This window comes from Euprymna scolopes, chromosome 19 (genome assembly GCF_053919585.1).
Source record: "Euprymna scolopes isolate OS-2025 chromosome 19, ASM5391958v1, whole genome shotgun sequence".
NCBI classification, from domain to species: Eukaryota; Metazoa; Mollusca; class Cephalopoda; order Sepiida; family Sepiolidae; genus Euprymna; species Euprymna scolopes.
In genome coordinates this window covers 143,896,715-143,923,214 of record NC_136500.1, presented here as the reverse complement: position 1 = coordinate 143,923,214, position 26,500 = coordinate 143,896,715, and the positions used below count along the sequence as shown (strand labels likewise).

At 36.5% G+C, this 26,500-nt stretch overlaps 1 long non-coding RNA gene and 1 pseudogene across 1 annotated transcript; one reads left to right on the top strand and one right to left on the bottom strand.

Moving 5' to 3' along the window:
- The first annotated feature begins 2,339 nt into the window (after positions 1–2,339).
- Positions 2,340–2,566, top strand: LOC145240559 (U2 spliceosomal RNA; annotated as a pseudogene).
- An 8,584-nt stretch (positions 2,567–11,150) lies between these two features.
- Positions 11,151–22,910, bottom strand: LOC145240018 (uncharacterized). The gene is made up of 2 exons (XR_013862463.1): positions 22,657–22,910; positions 11,151–15,855 (listed from the first exon to the last, which is right to left on the bottom strand). It is a non-coding gene; the product is annotated as an uncharacterized LOC145240018 (long non-coding RNA).
- Positions 22,911–26,500: the final 3,590 nt, after the last annotated feature.

Genomic DNA, 26,500 nt, shown 5'->3' with positions numbered 1-26,500 from the left:
AAGACTGAACATTTCACATAAACAATTTTATTTAAAAAAAAGAAAAAAAAAGAAAGACTAAATGATCAAGTGAACGACAAAAAATATAGGGACATCTGGCTGTTTAGATAACCAAAGTGCGAGGAAATTACATATTGAGGTACACATCGGCGATGTAAGAATGCAATTTGTTCTCTATTGAAATCGACGTAATTCTTGTAAAATAATATTGGGGTTTGTATTACTGTACACATAGATCCGAAAAAGTTGTCAAAAAACAAATATATAACAAATAAATGTTATCAAAGGCAAGATAAGTTACTTTTCTACCAAACTTGATATATTTTTCGTGTTTTTATTCAATGTAACATGTTTATTCAGCTCGAAAAGCATACAGTGTTTACCGATGTATTGAAACATTCAAGATGGCGTTTGATTCTCTCTTTAACACGGTAAGTGTAGAAAAAGGTGTTATAAATAAAAAAAACGGATAAAATACTGTTAAAAATTCGCTCAATATATGTTACCGTGACATTGGTTGACATATATTCGGCGGGTTTTTAATAGTATTTTGTATATTTTTTTTTTATTTATAACACTTTTTCCCAAACTTACGGTGTTGAAGAGGGAGTTAGGCGGAGGCGCCATCTTGAATTTTCCAATACATCGGTAAACACTGTATGTTTTTCGAGCCGAATAAACATGTTACATTGAATAAAAACACAAAAAATATATCCAGTTTGGCAGAAAAGTAACTTATCTTGCTTTCAGTAACATTTATTTGTTATATATTTGTTTTTTTGACAACTTTTTCGAATCTATGTGTACAGTAATACAAACCCAATTTTTAATTTTTCGGTATTATTATACAAACACCGTGACAGCGTTAGGGTTAGGATTAGGGTTAGGGTTAGGGTTAGGGTTAGGGTTTAGGGTTAGGTTTAGGGTTAGGGTTAGGGTTAGGTTTAGGGTTAGGGTTAGGGTTAGGGGTTAGGGTTAGGGTTAGGGGTAGGGTTAATTCGCTGTCACGGTGTTTGTATAGTTTTACCAATTTTTCTAACCAAAATATACGCTGAAAATCGTCTTAGATTTTTCTTTCTTTCTTTCTTTTTTTTTTTTTTTGAAATGAGATTTTCCCAATCGGCTTTTAATAATTTGAATTAAAAAACAAAGACGCTTCTACACTATTAGAACGAAATTTTGTTGCCGATAAATGTGGTTGCAGATAAAAAGCAATATTTTCTACTGATTTGAAATTAACTGAATATTATTGAATTATTAACCCCCCCCCAAAAAAAAACTCTTTAATCGTGTTAGCAGGTAAAAAATTGCGGCGATCTTGTTTTGTTTTTTGTTTTTTCCAACTTGACAATGAAGCGAAATTACCTCCCTTTGATCTCTTCTGTGCAAAGCAAATAAAATCGTTTTCAAATTCTATTTTCTTTCATAAATAATTTTCAACCTCATAGATTTTCGTAATTTTGGGATTTAATCATTTTAAAAATACGAGGAATACGTAGATACCACTGTTTTCATGTGAAATTTAGTTTTACGATTTCCGAAATTTCGTTCTAATAGTGTAGAAGCGCAAAAACAAGACAAAAAAAAAAATCAAAGAACAAAAAAGGTGCATTCCCACCCCCAGATGTTCTTTCTTCATTTGTCACTTTAAAATTTCAGTCAACAATAAAATAATAAACCAATTTACAATTAAAAAAAAAGTATTTTTCGAAATAAGATTTTTGTAACAAGCTTTGTCTAACGTGCCTAAAAAATATCTTACAACAGATTTATAAACTCTATTTTTTATGTACGTAAAAGTTTTTTATTTTTAATTTCAAAGGAAGGTGGTCAAGGCTTGCTTAGTGTTGAAGATTTTGTAAGTATAGAAGAAGATGGCCTAACTAAATATATTTCTGAAAATCATGAAATTCTTCTACATTAAGAAGAGAAAACATATTAAGAAAACTCAGCGATTACGAGAGAGAGAGAGAGAGAGAGAGAGAGAGAGAGAGAGAGAGAGGGAGGGGGATTATTTGGAAAGAAACTACACAGTGCATTCTTAAAGAATACTGAATTTAGAGATAACGACAGCTGGAATTAGTTGGTCAGGGGAGATCTTAAAAGATCTACTGAGAGCACATTAATGGCAGCCCAAGAACAAACCACTCGCACTAGGTCCATCAAATACTACATCGACAAAACTGCAGAATCACCGATGTTCACCGATGATGTGCAGAATGTGTAATGAAAGGGAAGAAATATTAGCGCATATTGTATTAGAATGTCCTATGCTAGTTCAACATCAATATGAAAAATGGAGACACGACACTGGGATATATACAAACTCTATACATTAGACCACTTTCTTGGCCTTTTGGTCAAGATCAGGGTGTAGTATCTGTTCTTCAGATGCTGCACTTCTATTTCTTGTTCTCTTTCAGTGGAGGAGAAATTCTTCACGACTGAGACAATTTTTATTTTTGTACCTTTTCTCCACGTTAAAAAACGACCCTGGTGTCTAACTCTGTCCCGTGGGGAGGCATAGTAAATAGGTAGTATCTGTTCTTCAGATGCTGCACTTCATTTTCTTGTTCTCTTTCGGTGGAGGAGAAATCCTTCACGACTGAGACAATTTTTATTTTTGTACCTTTTCTCCACGTTAAAAAACGACCCTGGTGTCTAACTCTGTCCCGTGGGGAGGCATAGTAAATAGGTAGTATCTGTTCTTCAGATGCTGCACTTCATTTTCTTGTTCTCTTTCGGTGGAGGAGAAATCCTTCACGACTGAGACAATTTTTATTTTTGTACCTTTTCTCCACGTTAAAAAACGACCCTGGTGTCTAACTCTGTCATGTGGGGAGGCATAGTAAATAGGTACATTAGACCACAATGAGAAGTGGTATGAGCATAAACCAGAAGTGATACAGGAAAATGACAATGTCAAACTTCTTTGGGATATGCGCATACAGACTGATAAGGTCCTTGAATACTGCAGACCTGATATAATTTTTTTTTTTTTTACACAGTGATCACCACTTATCAAGGCCGGGAAGCCACTCAGGGATAAGGGTTATTGCAAGTAAATTACGTTAGTGTGGAGATTTGATGAAGTGTTTACTAAATAAAACAAGAGAACTTGCTCAATCATTGACGTAGCCTGCCTGTTCGATTCCAGAGTGCAAGAGAAAGACCAAGAAAAAAAAAATTCCAAGATCTAAAATGGGAATTAGTTAGACTCTGGAAATGTAAAGAAGTCACGGTGATCCCCATTGTGATTTGAATGCTTGGGACCATAACAAAAATCCACCACAAATGGCTTAATCACATTAACAAGACAATCTGTTTTACAAGCTTACGAAAGGCTTGCCAGTTGAGAACAGCAAAAGTGTTAAGGTATAGCTTGAATGTCTAAAAGAAGTAAATAAAAATAAAATGAAAAATAAAATAATAATAAAAATTAAAAACATCAGAAAGTTAAGAATGCTATGAAGCAATAATAATAATATATGTTCGAACATGTTTTCCCACACATATACACAGCCAGACGTACGCACGCACATACACACACACACACGCATATACACATCCTCATACAAACACTCACATTCATGTGCACACACACACACCCGAGCTGTGACGTCATTTCCTTTAAAGTGAAAACCAGACATGCGCACCCAGAACACTAACTTCAGTATAAAAGTCAACAAAACGTGTTAACTTCCCTTTTTCGTCTGGACCAGCATTCGACCTGTTGAGTCAATGAACCGACCACGTGTTCTAACGTCACTCTATCTCCCCTTTGCTTTTGGTCCATCGACACAGACATGTGCGCGACGTTCTACAGAGCTTAACCCTTTCTCTCTACAGATGGCTTGCCACTTCGCATTTCTCTATTTCATTCCCTTTCCTTCCACGCGCGTAGTCATCAACGGCTGAATGAACACGTGTACACCGAAGACTTTCATTTCTCAACAGAAAATAAACGACATGTTTATTGTATTCCAGCATTTGATTTCTTTGTTTTCTTCATTCAATTCGTTTCATTATTTTTTCTTGTAGCGAGTTAGGGTATTTTATATCCTGGTCCGCACCATGAAATGGTGACCCCTTTATTTAAAAAATGAAATGAATGAAAGTGAACGTAACACACGGTGTAAGCTAAACCGTTCCACACAAATTCACAGCACGCAGGAAAAATAATTTTTCTCTAATAAACAAGCAAACTAGTCGACCACGAGGAGGAACAATTTCAAACCGCGCACACGAAATTGAAATATAAAAATTTCAAAACAAAATGGAACTTCAACAGATGGACTCCTACATTCAGCAACCTGACCGAAACCGAGACGAGCAATTAGCAGAATTAAAGTCGGCGGTTGAGAAGCTTTCGGAGCAGCTAGCCGACCTCTTCAAACGCGTCAGCATTCTCACAGAAAACAACGACGACATGCGGTGAAATTACAGCCGAAGAAGTTCAAGCAGGAACCGGTCCACGTCACGAGATAAACAAGATGTTTGTTTCTATTACAAGAGATTCGGCATCGACGCGAGAAGATGCACTAAACCATGCGCGTTCAAAAAACTGGCACAGGGAAACGAACCTTCCAGCCAGTAACGACGACAACTGTAGCTGGAGCATACAAAAAAGGTCGTCTATTTTATATCCGAGATAAAATTCACGGATATAACTTTTTAATAGACACCAGAGTGGAAATCAGCGTCATACCGACACTGCATGGCCACCCAGCAGGGACCCAATTTTTCAACTTACAAGCCACCAACGGTACAAAAATACCCACTTTTGGCGAAAAACCCTTAAATTTGAGCCTTGGAATGTGGAAGATTTTTTTATGGAATTTCACCATAACCAGCGTGACCACTCCAATTTTGGGGGCGGACTTTTTAGCCCATTTCAACCTGTCTGTCGACATGACTCATCACACATTGATAGACAACGAAACAAAGATTTCGGTGAGAGGAACTACCTCAAAATTTGTAACTACCGGAATCAGCACTGCCCTACTCGAAGATTTACACGTCCACCGGTTACTCCAAAAATTTCCTCAACTTTCCCAGCCGTTTAAAATCACGGACCCCATCAAACACAGCGCTAAGCACTATATTAAGACAACAGGACCGCCCGTCTATTCAATCCCAAGACGCTTAAAACCGGATAAATACAAATGGGCAAAATCCGAGTTTCAAAACCTACTCCACATGGGAATAATACGGCCCTCGAAAAGTGCTTGGTCATCACCACTCCACATGATACAGAAAGCTGACAACACCACATGGCGACCGTGCGGAGATTTTAGACGCTTAAATGCAAAAACTGTTCCAGATAGATATCCTATTCCCCATATCCATGACTTCACCAATTTTCTCTAAACTGGACCTCATTAAGGCATATTTTCAAATTCCAGTCGCGGAAGAAGACATTCATAAAACTGCACTGACCACACCATTTGGCCTTTACGAGTTCCTAAGGATGCCTTTCGGGTTGAGAAACGCCTGTCAAACTTTCCAGCGTTTGATTGACAAAGTTTTCAATGGTCTGCCGTTCATATTCGCTTATGTGGACGACGTTTTAATCGCCAGCAGAAACCTCGAAGAACACCGGCTACACCTGGAACAAACTTTTGAAAGACTGTCACATTTTGGTCTTAAACTAAACACCGATAAAGTTGTTTTTGGCCACCAGGAAGTTCAATTTCTCGGTCATTTAATTGACAAAGATGGAATCTCCCCTTTGCCTGAAAAAGTAAGTGCTATTTCGAATTTCCCTCTACCGACATCTGTCAGACAAGTACGCCGTTTTGTAGGCATAATTAACTATTACCGACGTTTTTTGCCTAACTGTTCCACATTACTCGCACCTTTAACGGACTTGTTAAAAAACCGAACCAAAAACCAACAGTTAGTTTTGGAAGGATCTGCACTACAGGCCTTCGAACAATCGAGAACTGCTTAGGCAAACTTCACCAAACTTACATATATCCAAGATGGCAATACAACGGAACTTACGCTTATGACGGACGCATCGGAAATAGCAGTAGGAGCTGTCATTCACCAAATTTCTGACAACAAAATGACCCCTATTTCATTCTTCTCTGCCAAGTTAAACAAAGCGCAGACTAAATATAATACTTTCTCGAGAGAGTTACTTGCAATTTACCTTGCAATTAAGCACTTTAAACATCTCCTCGAGGGCAGAAAATTTTCCATTTATACGGATCATAAACCTCTAACATTTGCTCTACACACACGTTGACAAATATGGTCCACGAGAAATTCGATATCTGGACTTTATAGCCCAATATTCTACCGATATACGGTACGTAAAAGGACAGGAAAACGTTGTAGCTGACGCTTTATCTCACGCAACAATTGCTTCTCTAAATTCCACTCCACTAAGTATGGAATAGCACAAGAGCAATTAACCGATACCATGCTTCCAGCTATAATGGACAAAACTTCACTGAAGCTGAAAGAAATGCCGATACCATTCGGAACAACAACTTTCTATTGCGATGTTTCACAAAAACACCCTCGCCCTTATATTTCACCCAGCCTCAGGCGACAAGTTTTCCAGCACTTCCACACTTTGTCCCACCCAGGAAAACGTGCCACCGTGAAATTAATAGCGGAACGTTTTGTTTGGCCAAATATGAATACGGACATTCGTAGTTGGACCAAAACTTGCATTCCTTGCCAAAAAACAAAGTTCACAGGCACACAAAATCACCTTCAGGAACTTTCAGTGTACCAGACGCTAGGTTTACTCATGTGCATGTCGACTTGGTTGGGCCCTTGCCCACTTCAAAAGGACATACCCACATCCTTACTATAGTCGATAGATTCAGCAGATGGCCGACAGCAATACCAGTGAAAGACACATCAGCCGCAACAATAGCCAGAGCGATTTTACAAGATTGGATAGCAATTTTTGGAGTGCCCTCCGTAATCACAACAGACAGGGGCTCACAGTTCCAATCAACTCTTTTCACTGAATTCAACCATTTGTTGGGAACAAAGCACATTAAGACTACTGCCTATCATCCTTGCGCAAACGGTATGGTGGAACGATTGCATAGACAATTAAAAGCATCTTTGGCTATGCACAAAACAAATCGGACTGGTCAGACAATTTGCCACTCATTCTCTTAGCAATTTGCAACACTGTGAAGGAAGATTTGCAGAGCACACCCGCAGAATTAGTTTTCGGATCAACACTGATTTTACCAGGACAATTCTGCGAAAACAATAAAGACATTTCCCCAACAACAACTTTTGTGACAGACTTAAAACATAAAATGTCACAATTAAAATTTACTCCGACGAAAAAGCCAGACACGAACATTTACATTCCAAGCGATATTTACACATGTAAATACGTTTTTATCAGGAACGACGCAGTAAAAAACCACTATGTCCAAATTATTCCGGACCTTATTTAGTTCTCGACAGGAGTAAAAAGTAATTTACGATATTAAAAAGAGAAAAAAAGACACTATATCTATAGACAGACTTAAACCTGCATTCATAGACGAACAATTACACATTTCTTCTACTCCAATACAAGAACATACACACTCAGAAACAAAGAAATTACAAAAAACTACACACCACAAACAACAAAAACTGGTCGAAAAGTTCATTGACCAAAACATTTCAAACAATATATAACTTATTAAAAAAAAATGCATAAATAACAAAACGAAATACGTTTCTCTTGTATATATATATATATATATATATATATATATATATATATATATATATATATATATATATATATATATTTTCTCCCCAGGAGAGGGAGTCTTGTTCGAACATGTTTTCCCACACGTATACACATCCACACGTATGCACGCACATATGCACACACGCACGCATATACACATCCTTATACACACTCACATTCATGTGCACATACACACACCCGAGCTGTGACGTCACTTCCTTTAAAGTGAAAACCAGACATGTGCACCCAGAACACTAACTCCAGTATAAAAGTCAACAAAACCTGTTAACTTCCCTTTTTCGTCTGGACCAGCGTTCAACCTGTTGCTAAGGCTTCTGAAAAGATGGGCTGTCTTTACTATGCTGGAAAGTTACTTAGATCTGGAAGTATCCTATATCAAGGCCACCATTCGCACATGTATGGAGTATCGTTGGCGCATTTAGGGCAGCTGCTACTTGTCTCTCCCTCTTGGACAGAGTTCAAAAGAGAGTCGCCAACCTAGTAGATTCTACACTATCAACTAGGCTTCACCCACTATCCCATCTATGAAATATTGCATCTCTCTGCCAGTTTTACAAGTATTTTAATAGTGGTTGCTCATACGAACTAAAAGACCTTGTGTCCCCTCAAAGCAAATGCACTCGACAAACCCGACAAGCAGCAAAATCCCACCCTACACAGTAGAAATCCCAAGATGTAAGAAAATCTTCTACTCTAAATTTGCTCCCTAAGACTGCAAGACTTTGTAATTCCCTTCCGGGTCCCTGTTCCCCTTACTGTAGCTACATGCAAACGTGGAAGTGTAATGTAAACAGACAACTTGCTGCTCAACTCCCTACATAGAACCTCTGCAAATTTTGTCTCAGATAGTAGTTCCTTACATTAAAGTGGCTCTGAGCCTTGTCTGGGGTAAAAATGGCAAATATTTCTTTTTAATTTTCTTTTATTTATGTTGTGTTTACAATTTACTTTGTGACATCACATCTCCGTATAATTAAAAATTATAACACTTAAAAACGTGTATTTCTTCTACAGAACAAAATACTCTAAGATTTTTAACATTTCTTAATAATCATATAATATTTGAAAATTTAATTTTTATTTTAATTTCAACTGATGACAAAACGTTAGTTGAACATAAAAACATTTTCCCTTTTATGCCTTATGCTTATTCTTGTAAGTAAATGTTAACGAGTTTCATTCGCTGCAAACAAGTGAGTAAAGAAATAATTTCTGGATATACTCGTACAGGTTGCGAGAAAATGCCTGGTATGAGTGTAGTGGTTATTAGGGAAAATGCTTTCCAAACAGAAAAACAGAACATGCAATATATATATATATATATATATATATATATATATATATATATATATATATATATATATATATATATTGCAATTAGGAAGGGAAGACTTTTATGATTCATGATTAAAAGTAAATTTGTATATATATAAATATATATATCTTCTCTCCAAAAAGGTGGGAATGAAGGGGGAACAGGAGAGGAAAGAAAAAGGAATGGGGAGCCAGCTGACCGGCTTCGACCCTCGCTACTCAAAGCTGTATCGAGGGAATTTTTAAAATAAAGAATGAAAGCGATTAAAATGGCGTTTTATTTAATTTACGGGGAGAAAAAAAAGTGGGAAAACGATTAAAATAAAACAGCGTTATGGGCGAATACCCTAGAGATTGATCACGTTCAAAACCCGGAGGCAAGATTTTCTGAGTCGAACGTGAATGTTCTCCAAGATCTTGAGATGGAATAAAGAATGAGCACGACTAATAAAAGTAAAAGAGTCCATGCTAAAATTTGCTGCACAAGACGGGTTTTTAAGTAAATGATCAGTAATTGAGGACCCGTATGTGTTAGTAACAACATCAGTTGCCCGGTAGTTTCCATTCCTAATTTTACTGGGTACATGTTGTTGAATTCTTCCATCTAACGTTAATGTCGTTCGACCCAATTAGTTGGCACCGCAACCACATTCAAAATTGTAAATAACATTACTTTTATGGTAGGGGGGTAGAACGTCTTTTCGAGAAGATGGAAATAAAGTTCTCGTAGAGAAAATAACATGCACATTGGCAGCAAAATAACATCCATGAACTACTGAACTTATTTGTTTGGCAAATTTCTCACTTACTCTACCTAACCAAGGCAAAAAAAGATAAATTGGACATTTGGCTACTATATTCTCTTTCATTCGAGAGAATTCAGCCAATTTCTTTTGAATAGTTGACCTAATCACATCAAGGGGGTACCCATTTTTTGATAAAGTATCCGTAATTGTTTCCAATTCCTCATCTAATTTTAATTTGGAACAAATCATTAGGGCACGATGTGTTAGGGTCCAAATTAGATTTGTCTTACGTTTTTTGGGGCAAAATGAATCCCAACGAGTGTACAAACCTGTAAATGTTGGTTTACAGTATATAGATGTATGGTAACTAGATGGCGTTTTTGTTACCAATACATCAAGGAAGGCTATGGTTGAATTGCACTCTCCCTCATAGGTGTACTTTAACGTGGGATGCATTCCATTGAGTAAGGAGAAAAAGGTGTTAGCTTCCGTTTGGTTATTAAATAAACAGAATGTGTCATCAACACATCGGAAGTACACCAATGGCTTTATGGGTCCAGATAGTAAACGCTCTTCATGGAACCCCACAAAAATATTCGCCATGGTCTTGAATTGTTGTAAAATTATTTACTATTATTGACTGAAACAAAGACAAAGTCGGACGAGTAAAAATATTTTGGGGTGAGTAAATTTTCCCTTACACTTGACTAGCGGTCGAGTGATTTTTTTTCAAATCTCAAAGGCTGTATACACACACACACACACACACACACACACACACATATATATATATATGAAATCAAAGGGATGTAGTGTTTACTTGATATATGCAATGGTAACCTTCAAACTAATATAAATAACAGTATTTATACATGGAAAATTTAATCCCAACTGAATAAAAAAGCTCAATGAGCAATAGAGATTAGAGCTCATTATAAGAGAAAGAAAATTAAAACTGTAACTTGAACATTACAGTAAAAATTTATTGTTTGACTGAATACACCTAAAAACAATTTACGAAGTAATTATTCTATGGAGTTTCAAAGAATGCTATTTTTGTTATTCTTCTCATCAGAGGACATAAAGAAATAAGAAAATTATATTTGTAGCAGTGCTAGAAATTGCTAGTTAAGGCATTAACTGAAACCGAAATGTATTTTAGTTATAAACTGCCAAATAAAAAAGAAGTGTAAAAATGTTGGATATGTAAATAATATATATATATATATATATATATATATATATATATATATATATATATATATATATATATATAAAATGGGTTAAAAAATTCCTACGAAAGAAAGATGTATATTTAAATAAGGGGGTAGTCACCAACAATGTGTATTTTTTAACATTATTTTATTATTCCGTGTCTTGGTTTTTCATTGAGAATTATGTTTAGATCATTGTAATAATGTTTTTAAATCATTGAAATCGTTTTTAACGCGTTTCAGACGTTCTGTCAAGCGTCCTCTTCAGAAATTATTTTCAAAATGTGTTAGAGATGTAAAAATAGCATTTTCGTAGTTCATTTGAAGTGTTTCCAAGGGGTGGAAGCGTGTAAGTGTCTACTATTCATTGGAATGTTCAATTTTTATTACTCTTTTATCGGGCTGTGGTCACTCCTGTGTTGTGTTTCTCTCTCTCACTCTCTCTTTCTGTTTTTTCTTTTCCTTTAGGGTAGGATGTGTGTGTGTTTTCTTTTATTGGTTTGAAAATGTGTGTACTCTTTTATAGTATTATGAGGTTATTTGCTTCCCTAGGAAGGTGACTGTGAACCAAGGTCGTTACTAATGTGTATGTGTGAGGAGGGGGGGGGAGAACCAGCTCTTCTGAAATAAGGGTAGGGGTGCCTTCATTCTATTTTGATATTTATTTTTTGGATTATTAGATTTTAATATTGTGATTTTTCGTTTCAGTCTTAGACTGTTTGAGAATTTTTATATTATGTTTGTTTAGATAGAGGGGTGTATTTAAAATATGTATAGCGGATTTTTTGATGTTTCTATTTATTTGTCTCCCCATGTGGGTATGGCCAGACCCAGGATCGGTTCCTAGTGTGGGGAAGATCTTGTTCCCCAGAGGGAAGAGGCCAATTGGAGGGGTATAGGTATGGGAGGGGGATGATAGAAGAGATGATAGTTGTCTCAGTCATGAGAGATTTCTCCTCCACTGACTGAGGGGGGAGCGAGGTGTTGGAACAGATATTATGTTATGGTTCTAGCTGTTTCCTAGTGTTGTTGGTTTCGAGGTTAAGTAGGGTTGGTATTGTTTAATGTGTTGTATTAGAGATAGGAGTGTTATTTCTGTGTGTGGTTGTATGCGTGTGCGTGTGTGTTTTAATGTGTCGGTTCTGATTTATGTGTGGGTATTTATATGTATATGGATGTGCATGCGAGTGTTCCTTGCATTTCATGTTTTTGTGTGTTGATATTAGGCTCTGTTTAGTTCAGGAGTGAATCTTGTGATGAAGTATTTTTCCTGCGTAAGTAAATAAAAATAATTGTCTGTTTGGAAGATTGACATTATTTTGAAGCTGTTTCCACTGCATATGTGTACGTGTTTTGAAACATAGAGGTGTCTGTTATCTGCAATTTTGATGTTGCTCTTATGTAAGGCCACTCTATTGCTGAAATTTTTGGTGGCCCCTATGTAGGATTTGTTGCATACTGTGCATCTTAATGCATATACTACATTTCTGGAGATGCAATTTTTATTTGGAATGTTTGTGTTGGGTTTTTGAATGTGTATGTGTTTCCTTCTATTATTATGTCATATACTCCACATTGCGGTTTGTTGCATTTTGTAACCCCTTTTGTAGTGTGTGGAACGAGTTTTGAGGAAGTTAGGATGTGTTTTAAGTTTTTGGGTTGGCGTTTGCTTTTTATTATTTTTGTTGTTATATAAACAAACCATGCATAATATTTCAGCTTGCATGAAAATCCTCTCAAGTTGATCAGAAATGTGAAAATAGTTCTTTTAATAGCATGGGGTCCAAAATGAGTCCAGCATGACCATTTTTTCACTTCTTTTTAACTACAATAAGTTGCGATTTAAGTTAATGCCTTAACTAGCAAATTCTTACTACACTCAATGTTTAGCTTCTTACATCTTAGATATTAGCAAACTCCATTATAGCGTTCTGTATAACATTGCAACTAAGGGTTAGGTGACCAACACTCCTTATTATTGTTTGCAGAAGCGTCACTTATTGTTATTGCTGAGACCACTCATCTTTTTGAAGGGGTTTGTCATGAAATTCTGGTCTTGTGCAGCCAATATCAACCTCTCTTGGTCGTAATAGAAAGATTCTCTTTAGAGCCAGTCCAGGAAATCATCTCTATGATAGATTCTTGGGAGGTTAAGTTGGTAGGTATTTTGCCGTTTATGGTTTGCCCATTCTTCTGTTTTAATATTATGGAACTGGCTACTAGTGTATTTTTCCGACTTTTATGGGTTATTTCAGTGGAAGGCTGGTTTGGGTCCTTCACATAATTTGTGAGGCAGTCATTTCCAAAATGTGGGGCAAATTGTGTTATGGATGTAGTATTACTTCTCGGTTCTCATGATGATCTTTAATTTTCATCAGGTTTGGGTTACAGGAACTTATTTCTGGCTTATGCTGACAATTGTATTTCTATGCTGATGTTTAACTTTCGAAAGTCCCATACATCTTTCTCTGTGAGTACGTACAGATGAGGCATGATTTGATTTTGATGGATGGCTCAGTACAAGGTTAACATTTTCCTTGTCTTTGTATATATATCTTTTTCAGGCCAGTCAATAGTGCGTTTTCATATGCCTGACTAAATCAGATTTTCTAGAAAAAGAATATCCACACACTTCACAAGAATGTGGCTTTTCTCCAGTGTGAGTTTTCACATGTCTCACTAACCTTGACTTTTCAGAACACGAATATCCACACACTTCACAAGAATGTGGCTTTTCTCCAGTGTGCATTTTCATATGTCTCATTAACGTTGATTTTTGCGAACACGAATATCCACACACTTCACAAGTATGTGGCTTTTCCCCAGTATGAGTTCTCATATGTCTCACTAATGTTGTTTTATGAGAAAAAGAATATCCACACACTTCACAACTATGTGGCTTTTCACCAGTGTGTGATCTCATATGTCTCAAAAGCTTATATTTTTCCGAACTAGAATATCCACACACTTCACAAACATGTGGTTTTATCCCAGTGTGAGTTTTTAAATGTATCACTAACGTTGATTTGCGAGAAAAATAACTCCCACAAACTTCACAAGTATGTGGTTTTTCCTCAATGCGGGTTTTCATATGTGTGACTAAATCACACTTTCTAGAACAAGAGTAATCACACACGTCACAAGAATATGGCTTTTCTCCAGTGTGAGTTCTCATATGCCTCACTAAGGATGCTTTTTGAGAAAATGAATATCCACACACTTCGCACGTATGTGGCTTTTCCCCAGTGTGAGATGTTTTATGTCTCACTAACATTGATTTTTCATAACAAGAATATCCACATAATTCACAAGAATATCGCTTTTCCCCAGTGTGAGTTCTCATATGTCTCACTAACTTTGATTTTTCTGAACAAGAATAACCACACACTTCACAACTATGTGGCCTTTCTCCAGTGTGAGTTCTCATATGTATCATAATCTTATATTTTCCAGAACATGAATATCCACACACTTCACACGTATGTGGCTTTTCCATTGTTTTTAAATTTATTTTACTTCAATAAGTTTTAAGATATCAAGGGAGCTAAATCCTACTGGAGACAACACTTGATTCTGTTATGATTTAAATTTATATCCAAGGGCTCTTTTAAGAATAGACGCTGTTCCCTTTATGGCTGCTATTTGTATTTCGTTACAGCTTGGTCTTCCAGTGATTGCTTCTAAATATTTCTGAAGATTCTTTTTTATCAAGCCAGTTGCTCCTATCGCAATCGGTATAATGTTTATTTCTTTCAGAAACCAAGTCGTTTTTAGATCATTTTGTCGGTGCAATAGTTTCCATGGTGTGAGTTCTCATATGCCTCACTAACGTTGATTTTTCTGTACAAGGATATCCACATACTTCGCAAGTATGTGGTTTTACAGCAGTAAAGTTTGATTTTTCAGAACAAGAATATTATCGAGAATATTGCTTTCCTCAAGAGTTATTAACAATCTTTACTCTTGTACTAGTATTTATATGTTTTAGTATATCATATTTACCAAAACAATTATATCAACACACTTGACATGAATGTAGTATTTTCCTAGTGTGACTTGTTATATGTATCAATAAGTGATTTTTCAGATCAATAATATGTACATGTATTACAAGAACATTTCTCTCATCTTATTTACTTTAATTTTCTTACCAGTTTTTTAAGGTGAAGATAAAGCAGCCTATTTGATGCAAAATATTTATACACAGTTTTATATATTCCAACCGAGAGATCTTTTCAAATTGCTCATTTTCTTGTATATATGCTTTAATCGTAAAGTGTGAATCATGATATGTTGAACAAAATATAGAAGATTGAGAAGAACACAAATATCAACAAACGTTACAAGAATGGTGCTTTTCTCAAATCTGAGTTTTTATATTTTACTCGTATGTTTTTACTGTTAGATGCATAATATTTTACCAACAGTTTTTCATATTCCAACTGAAAGATTTTTTTTTATTTGGAACTTCGAAAAATGTATTTATAATGTGTTACTTTTTAAGAAGACTTTTCTTACTTATTTATAGTTTCCGGTTCTGTAGAAAATATTGTATTTTTTAAATTCACTTTTATGTAGTCTGTGATTTGGTCTCTTATCAACTTTTGATTTATCTGAACAATAAACACATACAGAACTAAAATTTATATCACCTGTAAAATGTGTTGTTTTTGTAGCTGTTTCATAAAATTTGTTAAATAGTAATGCCTAGTACAATAAACCTTCCAACAGATGTCGCTGAAATCGTTCAAATAAAGTAACAACTGTTCATAGGATAAAGTTTAAAGAAATAATACTCCATTAATATTGAATAATTGGGTTCAATCAGGAACATCTGTAAAAATAAATGAAATTGAATATTTTTAACATAAGCATTCACATAGTATTCTGTGTGTGCATTTTTGTCAATATTATTGGATTAACCTCACAAACTGACTTAAGCTCACTAACAAAGATACCTTACAAAAATAACCACATACTTGCTAACATAAAACAACAAATTACAAAACAATTTTTAACTTGATACAAAATGGAACATATATTTTCTAACTTGACACAGAGCCAGTCGATACAGTTTTTTTTCTGAAGATGTAGTCTATTTGAAATTATATATATATATATATATATATATATATATATATATATATATATATATATATGTATTATAGACTCTCCCATTAATTTAGACATATGAGCTTCAGCACCAACAATTAACTTTCTCAGACATCCACACAGATGCAGATGATTTGTCTACAGTGAAGGATTTCTGTAGAACCAGCCACACTTTTTGGTATTACTGCTAACCTTTGTTGATGCAGATGACTGCCACACGACAGAGTATAAAGTAGATCACAGTTTTTTTTTACATCAGAGGTTCCTTCTCCCAGATGCATGTCTTAAGGAAGAATGGGGGTTATCTCTCCCAGTGAATTAATGCGTACCCAGATATCCATCTAGTAATTTCTATGACTTGGCTGAGTACATACAGTGCCTAACCTATATATATATATATATATATATATAGAGAGAGAGAGAGAGAGAGAGATGTATAGTGTCAGCAAAAGCAAAGTCCACACTTACCAAAAATATATGATAAAATTTCAAATTTGGAAGAAATTTGGACAAAAATTAAAGAAAAGTTGGATGCCCTTTCACCGGAGTATTGCTGCAGTCTAATTCAAGGAATTCCCAAAAGATTGCAGGCTGTCAAATTGCAGAAGGGCTATGCTACTAAATATTAACTAGTTCATTGTGTTCTGGTTATATTTTTGTTGCATTAATATCCTAAAGTTACACTTAAATAACAATTTTCCATTGTGCAGACTTTTTTTTTGCCTCCTTAGTTTGAAGTTATTTCTTTAAATTGAGGATAACACTAAAATATTTCAATTAAAAGTAAAATTTGAACAGGTAAAAGTATAGAAGAATAAAATGCCAATCAAATGAGGTATAGTTTGTTTAACCAGTTACATTAAATTTAGCTTTAATTTGTAGTTTTTGCTAGTATGTATATGTATGTGTGTGTGTGTATATATATATATATATATATATATATATATATATATATATATATATATATATACTAGCAAAAGTACCTGTCGTTGACTGGGTTCAAAAACAGCATACAGAAAATGGACTCTGATTTATGAAAGTATGATAGGTTATGAAAAGGAAAGGGTTGTAAAGAGATAGCTTCGAATTTGGGGGTATCAAAAGCAAAGCAAAATATGATGAAAGTAAATATAAAATAGATAAACCCCATAACTTATTATACCATACCTGTTCACACTGAAACACTTATCACAATATTCTGTGGATCTATATTAAAAAACCTTGTTAAACTTTGAGACATATTTCCATTCTATGGAGGTCAGGCGCGAATGAACACCCCATAATTTTATTATACCATATTTCTTCAAACTGAAACATAATTATCAAAGTATACTTATGCAGATAGATATGAAAAGTGTTTATTAAAGTCTGTGCCTATTTCCATTCTATGGAGGTCAGGCGCGAATGCAGACCCCACAATTTTATCATACCATCCCTATTTAAGTTAAAACATTCTTATCAAAGTATTATTATGTACATCTATATCAAAAGCACTTGTAAATGTTTTTTTTAATTTTTAAATTTTTTATTCCCATACATTGTGGACCAGGCGCATACTCAGACCCCACAATTTTAATGAATCATCATTATGCCAGATCAAACATACCCATTCCTGTGTCTCGATAATTTTCTATCATTATATGTGATCAGCTTTCTATAATAGTCAACCATATAGGAGCCTATTCGTGACCAGACACAAACACAGACGTTCAGCTTTATATTATATATATATATATATATATATATATATATATATATATATATATATATATATATATATATATATATATATATTCTGTGATTATTTTTAGGACAATTTTCAACTGTGTTTTCATGGGTTAAACATTCTCTGGATTTCTATGGTGAAGTTCATCTTAAATAAAAAAGCGTGTAAGGTGGTTTTGGGGCAATTATTCATTATTTACACTATAAACAATTCACATTTACCCTAAAGCAATGAGATGTAAGTGGATACTCTGAGTGACGGGGCATACTAATAGAAGCATCGTAAATGACTTATATAATTCAATGTAAAAAATTTTATCCACTTTTTCCATCACCAATGTCAGCATGTTTTGTGTGTAACATTTAAAATTATCATATATTACAACATCATCACCTTTTCTCGACAGAATCGCGTTACTTCTTTCGATTTTCCTAATTGATTTTGAAATTATTTTTGATTTTTTCACATTTTTCTGTAAACAGTGTAGGTTCGTTTGTGAGCAAAGAAATTCACCAGTTCTTGTTACAAGGACGAAAGAATGCATTAATGAATCGAAAGATCAAATTTTTGGGACAAAGTACAGTGATTCAGAGGGCAAGTAGTTTTTAAACAGAAAGAAAAACATACAGCAAAAAAATATTATGTAGTAACAAACAGAAAAATACCATGAAGTGAAAAAAAAATTTAGTTAAGTAACTGAAGAGAAATAATCAAACGGTTAAACAAGTGTACATACCTCGCTTGCTTCAATCTTTATACTCCATAGTAAAAAATAATCAGTACCATGGATTGTTAGCTTAGAGTAAAATCCGAACGAGACGTTCTCTTTTATTTACATTGGAAGAAAAAAAAGTACAAAGGGAGATAATCCCTACAAAATTTTCTTGGAACAAGAGCAGATAACTCTTTTAGACTGTCGGACATTGATATTTTTAACACCCTTCCTCAATTGCTGACAGACTAAATTTCCAGTTCTTAAAGACCTAACAGTTCCCTGAACTTCACAAACTGTGTGCTCACAAGTCTTTTTGTTAATATGGCTGCTACCATGTCTTTACTCTGACAGTACTCCAGTTATACTGTATTCTTTTCCACCTGCTCTCGAATATAGTGGAATTTAATGTCAACATGTTTGGCCCTTCCATGATGCTGTGGATTTTTTGCCATACACATTGTTGACTGATTATCCTTGTAGATAAGTGTTGGTGTAACTGAGGTTCTTTATAAAGCACCTTGAAGGCGCTGCATCCAAACAACCTCTTGTTTCGCATTTGCTAATGTCATGTATTCAGTTTCAGCTGTTGACAATGCAACACAAGTTTTACTTTTACTTCTCCAGCTGACAGCCGCTCCACTTAATTTAAACAAATAACCAGATGTTGATCTGCGGTCATCTAAATCACCAGCCCAGTCTGCATCTAAGTACCCCTGGAGATTGGTAGCTTTCTCCTTGCCATATACTAAACCGTATCCTCATGTACCATTTAAGTAACGAAAGATATGCTTTACAGACTTCCACTGTTCCATTGTAGGCTGAGAGCAGAGTCTTGCAACATTTCTGACAGCATAGGCAATATCAGGTCGTGTCCTTGTTGATAGATACAGCAGACTTCCAACTGCTGATTGATATTAGTCTTTGCTGACTTTTTTTTACTGTTTAACACATTTTTAAACTGATGTTCAAATTCTAGGTCCTTCTGCAACTGTAGTAAAACTAATTATGTATTTGCTGTTTTACAATAGTTTCAGACTTTGGAAATTGAAAAGGAGGAACAGTCGATACGTCTCTATAAAAATCCACGGTTATAAACATGGACCAAATAAAAAATGTTCATTAACATTGCGCCCCTCTTATGCACACAAAATATGTTACTATTATACAAAAAATCGAAATAAAAAATCTGTTTGCTAAATTTTTACTAACAAACCAAGCATAGTTTATCCCTAAAAAAATCAAATTCTACCTCTTCTTGGCTAAAACTTTTCAACAGCTCTTTAAAATATTATCACTGAAAGAAATAAAAATAATAAACATGCAAGATTATAAAGAAGGAAATCTAGAAGTGTAAGTCAGCAAGATTATAAAGAAGGAAATCACTAAGTCATGTTTAGTTTCAGAACAGTTTTCGATGGTTCGTTGTTCTACACAAGTCCTGAGAGGTGAGACTGGTTTGCACTAGATAGTTCTCGAGTTGGAATCCACAGATTGGTTGGTAGCAGAACGTGAATTAATTCGATTTGTCAGTTCCTAGCAGGATCGTTTATAAATAGAATCTCCCGACTATGCGGGATCATACCCCATTACAAAAATATTGTAACATACCCCCTATTTTTTTATAATGGAGGAAGTCCCTTCTGTTCATTCTGCTCAAAAATAAATATATATTTTTATATTCAATTATACATAACAAAATTAGAAATCATTTGGATCTTAAAATTTTAGCATGTAAAAAGATGCCATTTTTAATTGTGTTCAAATGTCAAAACATATATATGTGTACAGAGAAGAGAAATAAAAGAAAGGGAACGTAGTTTAACCTTAAAAAGGGATGAGTATGTGAAAAAAGAAACCATTTCTTAAATTTGATTATGCAGTTTTGTTAAAAAAAACGCATACATATATACATATAAATAAACATACATATAAATAAACATCCAAATTATGACAACAGAATCATTGGCAGCTTCCTAAAAATACAAATTCGGATGGTTCAACGCTTGAGGGCACAGATCAATGCATCGGACGACCTGCAGTTTTGACTTTTGGTGTGAGTTCAAGTGAGATCCACATCATACCTCTTCGTATCAGCAAAGTTGGCTTGAAATTCAACACCAAAGTATTCCTGGATGAGCCGAAGAGTGTGGTGATCTCCTGGTGTAATCGGGTAGCCGCTGGCAGACTCTAGATGTGGCAGCAGGGCTCAGTGCTGGCTACAAGTCCAAAGAGACCTAGTCTTTTATTCAGAAGTGCTACAACTTTATACCCTTCTCTCACTAACTCCCACCCTGACCTAAACCGGTTGGACTACTTTGTTTGATCATACATCCAAAACATCACCAACATGACCTCCCACAACATGAAAGCCAGTCTGATTACTGCCCTTTGCCGAGTATTCGCTAAGCACTTGCTGGTGCTTGTAGAAAAGGCATGCTCCCATGTTTGAAATCATGCCAAATCGATGATTGAGGCTAAAGGCGTCTACATTGAATAGATGTCAGCTCTACTACATAATCAAGTTACCTGAATTGATTTCTTCAATAAAAGGTTTAAAATAAAGCTGTAGTGTTGTTTTCTTTAGGGTGACACTTTTATCGTTCTACCCTGTACATTCTATTTTTTTTTTTTTAATTAAAAAAGAAACACCTCCCCTCATTAATAATAATGTTATCATTTAAAAAGCTTTTAACATGAGAAACAAGGTATTTTCTAACTAATTTGTTCTTTCACCAAACCATTTCTAATATACAAGGGCATTTTTGTGCTATATAACTTATTTACTTAGAGAAAATTAGTATCCAGTCTTACGTTAGAAGAAAAAATAGCTGATAAAAAAACGGAGTCATCTAGGAAGTCCCGATAATTGCTCAAAAATAGAAAATTAAACAAAATACCGGTAAAAACTACCAAATAAGTGCCAGGGTGACCTCTTTTGCAAAGTTTAGTTATGTTCAACAATTTTTACATATCTTTTGTTTATCAAATTAAGTACAGAATAGTTAACAACACATTGGATTTGACCCCCATCCAAAACAATGGAACAAAGTAAAGCACTGACCTGAACCCTCCTCTCGTCCCCTGCTACAAAGGTTACAAACTTTGAACAATTACAGCTCCATTGGCTTCTAACTGGTCATGAAGTGGGTGCTTATTTTATGTTAAATTTATATAGGAAAGTGATCCTCGCTCATAAATCTTAAATATGTATTATTATTAACGGATATTTTGGTACTCATGCACTTATTGGTCCGTAAGCCATTCTTAACATGGGGAGAGGAGGGTGTTTTGTACAATTGAATAAAAAACATATCATAAAACTTTAATTAAATTTGGAAATACGATTTAAAAAATAGCGCGGATCAGTAAGTGCATTTAGCACCGATAGTTTTTTTTTAATTCAATTGTAAGGTTAAAGTACAGAATAGATACAAACCACCCTCACCATGTTAAGAATGGATTTTTAAATAATAACGTTATTATTACAGCACAGATCAATAAGTGCATGAGTGCCATAAAAAAAAAACTACGATTAAAAACAAATATAAAAATATATTATTCAATCTGACAGATTATTTTTAATTTAAAAAAAAAATTGTGTGATTTCTGAGAAAAATAATAATGTTTACAATAAATGCATTAATTTAATTCGAAGTCGACGGAATCGTTAACAACTAATCACAAAAAAACTGCTTTTTCGGTATTTAATTATTTGTTGCTAGTGCAGAGTGTGATCCGCGCTATTTTTTAAATCGTATTTCCAAGTTTAATTAAAGTTTGATTATATGTTGTTTTTTTTTTATTCACTTGTAAAGTTGAAGTATAGAATAAGTACAAAACACCCTTCCCTCCCCATGTTAAGAATGTTTTTTTAAATAATAATGTTATTATTATTTACGTCCGAATCACTCTCTGCACTAGTACCAACATATCATACAACTTTAATTAAACTTGGGAATACGATTTAAAAAAATAGCGCGGATCAGTAAGTGCATTAGCACCATTTATTTAAATGTTTAATAATATATTAAAAATTATAGAATAGATTTTTACCGTAAAGAAAGGAAAAGATACAAACTTACCTTTCTTTCAAAGGAATTAAAGGAATTCAATACGAGAAAATAAATCGGGATGAATTCGTATTTTTCTTTTGTGTTCAAAACAGAAAACAATTCTATTGTTTGTTAGGATTTCTTTAGAAAATTGATATAACTTTTGTTTTCTGTGTCCAATTCATTAAGAAATAAAAATATGAAAATATAAAAGAATCAAAATTAAAAGATGAAAACCCGATTTAAACGTGAAATTATTTAAAGAGAAATTCAACTGCTTAAGAAGAAAGAACTTAATGTCATCGTAACACGGTGTAAATCATTATTTTGTTCCTCGCGTAAAAATGTCCGTTCGTTAGTAAGTGTGCCGAATTGTTTTCCTATCAAGTTTAGATTTTATTTGTTAACCATTAAATGTTGTTAAGATTTTTTAGTAAATTTTATATTGGTTTAGGTTTGTTGGAATCTTTTTTCTATTATTAAATTTCCTTTTTTATTTTATTTTTTTATACTTTTAAGTAAACTTCTTTGTTGTTTGTTTAGTGTATTGAAAGAATACGATAGATGACGATATAAAAATCAGGTCTATTTTTTAAGATTGGTCGAACTACTGCTAACATCCTGTGGTAATTATTACTGACAGGCACTCGATGTGGAGGGGGGAGGCAGTGGAATTCTGGGAGGCAGTCGTTCAAGCAAAAGGTTGAAAAAAAGTGCTTGGTCGACTGATTTGGTAGTAGTTTGTTGTCCACCACGTGGGTCGGACTGAACTTTGCGTAGCATCAACTTGTGGGTTATAAAACACCCCTATCGTTGATGTGTTTGTAATCAGAGTGTTTTTTTCTGTCTGTTTCGATTTACTCAAAACCGCACACACCTCGTCTTCTCATGTATCGTTCTCTTCTTCCTCTTCTACTTCTTGCTCTTTTTCTTCTTTTTTCTTCTCAGTCGTCAGAAGCGTCGTCTTTGTCTTGACTACGTTTTTCCTTCTCCCTTCTTGCTCACAGTGACCCGTTTTTATGCCAAGCTGAACTCTCGTGTGTGCGAGAGAACAGGAGATTTTGCGTGATTACTTGGCAATATTAACCGGCCGCCGCCATCTTGCCATTTTTCTTTGGACGTGCCCACTTTGCAGAGTGCACACCTCGAGCGTTTGTCAGGTAAGCCCGTCTGTTCGCAATTTATTACACACTCCCCCCTGATCTCATTATCACAGAAAGAGCAGGGAGGCGGTGGCCTTTTTCTTTGAGTGCTTCTTCGGAGAGGGGGATTCGGGGCTTCATCATCGGCTGCGCTGTCTTCCGTGACACGAAGGTCAGCGAACCTAAAGCTGAGCATCGCAGTATCACTGTCCGGGTCTTCATCATCAGCAGGAGGGTCAGTACTTTGAAGGCTACCACTCTCAGTGTCGCTGTGCGTTGAAGCCGTCATGAACCAGAATGATGGGTCGCTGGTCACGGATTCAATTTCACTATCTTCGTCAAGCGGCAGCTGCGTTTGGAATACTGATCTTAAGTCTTTAATATGACGAGGTACTCTATCAACTCGCACCGCCTGCGGGCTGATCACTTCAGTGACATGACCGGTTCTGTAGCGAGTCGTGCACTGGCCTCGGGGTTTTTAACCCAGACGACATCTCCCTCTTTTATGTTCTTTTGTGGTGGCTCCGGTTCGGGTAGTGAGCTGCTCTCCAAACCTCTCACCCTGACATGGTATGTATGTAGCGTGTTGGCTGGCGCGGTGGAGGGTGAAACATCGTCCTTAGGGGTGACGTTGTACCAATAGACTGCTTCAGGTACAGTACACCCCTTCCGCGCTGCGATTGTCTTAACAGTTCTGTGATTGCGCTCAATAATCCCGTTTCCACTGGGAACATGGGCACACCGAAAACGCAGATGGACACCCCAGCCATCTGCAAACTGTTTAAACGGCTCACTAACAAAAGCGGGGCAATTGTTGGTGAGTATCTCAGAAGAAGGGCCACGCTCGAGGAACACACCTTCCAACTCATGGATAATGGCAGCCGCGTCCTGCCGGCGAAGGGGCCGCCACAATGAAAACCTAGATGGTCCACAGTCGATAAGCATCAAAAAATGCCTCCCGTTGTAGTGCATTATGTCCATCGCAATCCTATCCCAATTACGCTTCACACTGAGTATTCCCTAGTGGTTTCGGTTAGGGTAGCAAGCTGCCTCAGGATCAACATTTTGGCCGACGCCTTCGTTGTCAGACATGCTTTTCCGTTCAAGGCATTGGTTATCCACCGATGCACACACGTGGAATCCGTGATGATGTGAAGGATTCTAGCCTGCCACTGAAGCGCTAGATTGACTCCTTTCAGTGTAGCATCGAGTTTAGCTAGGTTTATATGCTTGGCGTCATTCTCCGGCCGAAACCAGCAGGCATCTTCTATTATCCTTCCGTCGACCGCCAGAGCAACGCCAAGGGCAAGTGAGCTGGCGTCTACCCAAACTGTAAATTTACTCCCATCGACGCACCAGCTCCCCCGTACAGGGTCATCATTGGTCACTCTGGCCACAACTTCCACCAGCATGCTTTGCAGGGCAGGATCATGCACCTCATCGTCCCATCCAGTTGACATAGAAGTTGCCCGTCGCTTTATGGCCACTACAGCCACTCGGAGCCACCCACACACAGGGAAGTGACCCACCAATTTTCCGCAAATGGCAAACATGCTCCGACGTGTGATGGTAGATGGGATTTCCGGGATTTCACCACTCCTTCCCCATTGAAGGCCATCTGCAGTTCCGCTCACCTGCAGTCCGAGCACTTTCGCCCCATCCTGTAGCCACTCCGGCTCCTTGCACGACAATCCGAAGTGCTCGAAGTGTTCTTTGACCGCCTGGGCAGACAGGAGGCTCTCATTGACAAAAATGTCGTCTATATACGACGATGTCGCATGCTGCACCGCTTCATCTTGACGCCGGATCGCCTGCATGATTGCTGTCATGATGTTAGGGGCTACATTCAGGCCGAATCCTAGCCTGGTCAAGCAATAGCGAGTTCCTTTGATCACCACCGTCTGGAACGGCCACAGCGATTTCTCCACACGTATTTGCAAGTACGCTCTTCGCAAGTCCAGTATGGCTGGTTCCGCACCCTGCCACCGCCACTCCCGTAGTTTATGAGCACAGACATCAGCCCCCGCAGTGTGTGGGTCAACGTATTCATTAAGTTCCCGGTAATCAAGAACAGGTCGAACTTTCTGCTTGTTCTCTTGTCTGACAGCCATCAGGGGAATTAGCCCCCGCGGGGGCCCGAGCTCATCCTCTGGGTATGGAACTAACCAGCCATTATCCAGCCACACTTGAAGTTCTGCCTCGTACTGCCCCCTAAGCCATGCAGGAGGGGGATACTCTGTAAGTCGATTCCGCAATGACACTGGTGGCTGGTCGCCTGCCCATTTCCAGGACGTTGTCCAAGTGTTTATGCCCTTATCGTATTCTGCATGGAAGTCGGGCTCATCGAGAGTGATTGCTGCACACATTTGTTTGCTTGGTCGAGAGAAGCTCACATCACCGGCGCCGTTCACAGTAATTCCGCCTAGCTGTGTGATAGCGTCCATTCCAAGGAGAAGGTCATATCCGAGCAGCTCCCCATCGACCACTAACACCGTTACAGCAACCGGAGAGCCATTGCCAATGCTGATATGAACAACACTGACCCCACAACACACCAATGAGCCTTGGCCGACAGTAAGTACAGGGATCCTTCATTTCTTCCATGTGGCGCAATATTCCTTTCGAAGAAGGGTTTGGGTACAGCCGGTGTCAACCAGCGCTGAACGTTCACATCCATCAACTTGAACTGTTACTGCAGGCAGCGCTTTATTCAATGCCACGTTGGGGAGGGT